This window comes from Liolophura sinensis, chromosome 1 (genome assembly GCF_032854445.1).
Source record: "Liolophura sinensis isolate JHLJ2023 chromosome 1, CUHK_Ljap_v2, whole genome shotgun sequence".
NCBI lineage: Eukaryota > Metazoa > Mollusca > Polyplacophora > Chitonida > Chitonidae > Liolophura > Liolophura sinensis.
The window spans coordinates 7,908,901-7,914,294 of record NC_088295.1 but is presented as its reverse complement, the minus strand read 5'-3'; the positions used below and the strand labels follow the sequence as shown (position 1 = coordinate 7,914,294).

Below are 5,394 nucleotides of genomic sequence, written 5' to 3'. Positions count from 1 at the left end.
ATTGAAATGTCACGGTAGACTGGATCGGTATATACAACGGCTATTGGAGGTGGTCAGTAGGCCTACATAGTTACACAATGGGTACGGCTTACTCAACATATGGCTGCCGTACGAGTTAGCACAAGTTAAGGGACCACACCCCCCATGAAATGCCATATCAAAGGACGAAACAAGCACTGGCATGGTTTAATTTGAGGGTACCATTCATTCTATCCTGTGTTGGCCCATTCCATTTACCAGTGCCACTGAAGATCATTGTTTATGATCTATTTACGTGCGTCAATATGCACCGAGTTATATATGATATATGTGGAGAGTTATGTCACAATCTTTACCTGGCCAAAAAGTGACTGCACATACGAATATAAACTATAAACATACATATAGGCTTATATATATATATATATATATATATATATATATATATATATATATATATATATATATATATATATATATATATATATATACCAAACTATATATAAATATGGGCGCCGTGGTATAAGCGAAATATTCTTGAGTACGGCGAAAAACACCAATCAAATAATTAAATAAATATATGCATTTTAACTCATAGCTATCGGAAAATCAAACAGGCCTTCTGTAGGCCTATTTCTCAGAATAGGCCAATGTCCAAATTGAACTGACAGGACAACCTGAACGATAAGAAGTCACTCTATTATTTTTAAAACTTTTGAAATTAACATATTTTCTACCTTTGAAACAAAAATCACTTATGAAGCTATAAACATCATTTTTAAGGCGTTGTAAGAATTAAATCCTTACATTAATTATCACATAGGACAACGGGGATCACAAGTAGCCTGTAGACTAGGCTACATGCACATCTAGGCTAAAGGCATGTGGGCTTTATGTATCATGATTTTACAATCGGCCAGGTTTTCATTATCATGTTTAATGCCTTACAAATTTAAGCTTTTTTATGACTGAAAAAAATTATTACAAAATTTGCTTTGAAGTTGTATCCCTCGACCACGCGATCCATAATCCCGCCAGGAAGGTAAACAGGACAATGTACGAGTCTTAGTCAGTTTACCCCGCCCTCTGGCGGAAGTGTTAGCAAACCGAAAGCATAAGGTAGACGAATGGCCCGAGCGCACCTGTTGATTCTACATGTGACTTTGTTGTTTTGAGGTGTGTTAAAGTTTATTCTCAGAGTAAGTATAATAGTACAGCTCTCTCCTGACCTATGTAAACTTTTTGTAAATAATGAAAAGACAAACGTTTATGTACATAAGACTGCCAGATTAGCGTGGGTAATTTGGCGTCTGGCTAGGTGTGGACAAGTGGAGAGGCGGAAGGCAAGCGTTTTCAGGCTACACTTTAACTGTACACACCAGTACGTACCGCTGGGCCTACCTCCTCCCATTTTCCGATTTACAGCGAACGGCCGCTGTCGAGCTACTCTGAAAGCCAATTCCGTGTGAAGTACCCTAGCTCCTTCTGGAAAAGATTTATGGTATTTTTTTTTTGTTTATATGATTGGTGTTTTACTCAAGGATATTTCGCGTATATGACGGCGACCAGCATTATAGTGGGAGGAAACCATCCACAAACCGTGGGAAACCCACAAGCATCTGCACATTGCAGGCAGACCTTCCCAAGTACGGCGGGAGAGGAAAGCCACTGGAGCTATCGTATTTCTGTCTTTAACCAAGTCAGATGTTCTTTTAATAAAACATCTTGAAATACCTAGAGTGGTTACGGTTTACGGCAATTATGCTGCATTCTCTGTTTTGTTAATCCATGAACGCAAATATGTCAGTTCAACTTTCCTCCATCGCTGTGATCTGTCAGGGCGATAAAAGCTTAGCTCTGACTGGCTGTAAGCAAGTCACAGACCAATCAAAGTGAGGCTGATGGATTACAAGTGATGGAGGTAGGTTGAACTGACAGCTGTGTGTTTATGGAGTGAAAAACAGAGCTTGCTGCACTCCTGTAAACCGGACCGGCAAAGCCCAAATAGCACAGTTGGTAAAGCATCCCCTTTTGGAGCAGTAGACCCAGGATCAGTCCTGGGTCTGCCTTGGGTGATCATCCTGGGTGAGTCATCTCAGTGAAGCAGCAGTAGATAAAAGAGCGATGGGAATCCGTCGTGCTACAAGGAGGCACATTGCATTCACATTAAGGATTCCTTCGTCGTCATATGACTGGAAAATTGTTCAGTACGACGTTAAACGCCAAGCACTCACTAACTCACTCCTGTAAACCGTAGCCAATCAAGGTATTTCAAAGTGTGTTATTAAAATAACATTTCACTTGGTCGATGGCAGAAATATGGTCTGGGTAAACAAAAAACTTGAAAACTTTCGGGTTTCCAGCTTCATGTATCCAAGTGAAAGTACATTTGTGGGCCGATTTATACAGCAGCATGAAGCTTAATGTGTCAAGTTTTAAGCGAACATCGTTTGATTGAGGTTGGACTATTTTTCCGCGATTTGTGTCTTGCTATGTAAAGTTGGGTCTTCTGTCCCAGGCACTGAAGCTCTGTACTTTGTTATATATATTAGGTGTAAGTAGCGGTGGGACAATTCTGCCACCTATGGTCGAAAGAAATTCAGGATTTTTCAGTGGGTTCAGCTAAATACAAAAATGAGTTGCATTTGACTTCTAAATAAATGCCTAGAGCATATATTTTCACAAAAATTTCAGTTAAAAGAATTACAAGGAGAAATCAGTCACTGGCAAAAACTGTCTGCCCAACAGTCGAGATAAAATGCAGTTGAGGTAGTACAAAGATTCCCACAATGTAGCATTCTCTTGAGAGGATAATATGACAGATTGAATGTGAGTTTTAAGTCTTGTAAACCAAATACGACTTTCTTTTCCATTGTTAATGTATTATAAAGTGCCTGTATTAGTAATTCTGTATGGCAGAACTGAAGTTACCAGGTAGGCTGTATATTTAAAAAAGAATACCCTGTCTGACATTTAAATTTCACTAAACATCACAAGGGGAGGTAATCCAGTCAAGAAAAACAATCTTCGGCGATGTTTCTAGCTATAGTTGGGGTCGAAGGGATACCCCCGATAAAACTGGACATTTGATTGTCCACCCATAGCCACTTGGAAGTCATTCACTTTATGTAGATGACATTTAGAATTGCAGCACAATTTTTTTATCTTCTATCAATATGTCTGTTTAAATTTCTGGCATTCATCATAACAGTGTTACTGCGCAGTTCTGCCTGGCTAGATCAGAGTATCAACTGTACCAGTATATGTCACTTTTGTTTAGCATTTTTCAAGTGACACATTTTTGCTTGAATCTCACTGATGCATCTGCATTAAGGTCTATTTAAAGCGATACAGAATTGATTCTGATTGGCTGGTGTGAGAGATAGGCAAGTCCAGACTATGCATTGCCTCAGCTGAATTTCAGTTACTGGCATGGTACATTTATTCACGTGTGACCAAGGCTGCAAGATTTAACTCGGGAAATCCTGTCTCAACTGTCAGCCAACCAGTTTTAATTCTGTATCCCTTCAGGGGTGTTTTTGAGTTTGTTTAATTTCTGGACAAAAGACTTCAGTGTTGGCATCTAAATTGTCATTTTAATGTCATAATTCATGTTCTTCTGAAAGAGCTTTTATAGATATATCATGTTGCAAGTACTAGGTATACATGTTAGTAGGTATACATGTAGGTTTCATGCTGCATGGTAGTGTCAGAAATCAGAACCATTGATAGTAACTTTATCCATTGACTCCTAAGAAGTTCAAATTCGCAGTGGCGAATGTCTGTACGCAATGTCCTCAAAATATCTGTATGGATATTTTCTTGCAATCTTATTTATTTATTTATTTCATTGATGTTTTACGCTGTACTCAAGAATATTTCACTTATACGACGGCGGCCAGAATTATGGTGGTTGGAAACCTGGCACAGCCCGGGGGAAACCCACGACCATCTGCAGGTTGCTGGCAGACCTTCCCACTTACGGCCGGAGAGGAAGCCAGAATAAGCTGGACTTGAACTCACAGCGACCACATTGGTGAGAGGCTTCTGGGTCATTACGCTGCGCTAGCGCGCTAACTGACTGAGCCACGGAGGCCCCTTCTTGCAATCAGGCTTCTCATTGGGAGAATGTTCCACATTTAGAAATAGGATGTCAAAAATCTGACTGAATAGACCACTTGAAAGATGGAGCATGAAAAATTGACTGACCAGTTGGTAGAGTGAGCAACTCACTGTGTAGCTGGTTCTGCTGGTCACGGCTAAAAACTTCACAACAAGTCACGAGAGGAGAGGTTTGTGTACATTGTGTGAAGGTTTCCTCACTTTATGCATTGGCTGGTAGGATGAGAAGAGGAAACAGTTGATTATTTGTGCAATTACATGGGCACTAATTCCTCAACATTTTTTGCGTGTATAAAAGCAAATTTCATTGCAGTTTTTGCACATGTTTAATAATTGGTAGACCCGTTACATTAATTTGATTTTGGAAACAAAACTACATTGGTTAGATTGGCCAATTTCATGGCTTAAAGAAAAATATAGATTTATCAGTCTTCACATAATAATGCCTTCAGAGTACACTTGAATAAACACCTTCTAAACAAGATCGAGGAATTACAGTAAGTTCATGCTTATGCAGCAAGCTTTTCCAAAGATGGACTGTTGGGTAGTCAAAACAGGGTAGATGCAACACACACTGAAGGGGTGGAAAACAGCTAGGGTGTGTTATGTGATGTTAAAGTAGACCTATATAGATGTGGGTCACACTGTTATTTAGTCCATGTCCTTACAATTCCCCACAGAGATTCGTATCTTGGTGTTTACCAAGCCTGATATTGGAGGTAGTAGAGGTGTTGTGCATTCATGGGTGTTATGTTTCCAGGATTACGAAGTATATTTGCCCTAAAATTTGTCCAAACATCTGATTTTTGCAAATAAATATTATGAAATACTACATCCAGTGCCAAAGCTTACCTCTTACCTTCAAGAAACTTCAAGACACCTTTGTGTGATAAGTGCAACACTCTGAATCAGGCAAAGCGAGTCAGCAGGTCTTGGATGAATCGGGCAAAGTGAGTCAGCAGGTCTTGGATGAATCAGGCAAAGTAAGTCAGCAGGTCTTGGATGAAATCTTAGGTCCAATACCGTAATTCTTGAATGTATGCAGTTTACTTGGCAAGTAAATACTGACTGTGGTAGTTCCACCATTGCCTTCCATCCCACCAAACCCCCAAACAAAAAACAAAGAAGAGGCAATTATTATGATAAAAATTTGTTCAAAAAGTGCATTTTTTTTTTAGTCATGGGCTAAATTTTAAGTCATTTACTGTATAAAACTGTATTATTCATCAACTATTACACATCACTTATACTGTTGTATTGTGTTAGAAAAACATATATAAATTGAAACCTGAT

At 39.1% G+C, this 5,394-nt stretch overlaps 1 protein-coding gene across 2 annotated transcripts in view; it reads left to right on the top strand.

Annotated features, from left to right (window-relative positions):
- Positions 1 to 1,074: 1,074 nt before the first annotated feature.
- The window catches only part of LOC135474893 (transmembrane channel-like protein 5), a 41,698-nt gene continuing 37,378 nt past the window's right edge, over positions 1,075 to 5,394 (top strand). For both annotated transcript variants that reach the window (XM_064754562.1, XM_064754570.1), the window contains exon 1: positions 1,075 to 1,178. The gene's annotated coding sequence lies outside the window, so the exon portion shown is untranslated. The remainder of the gene's footprint in view (positions 1,179 to 5,394) is intronic.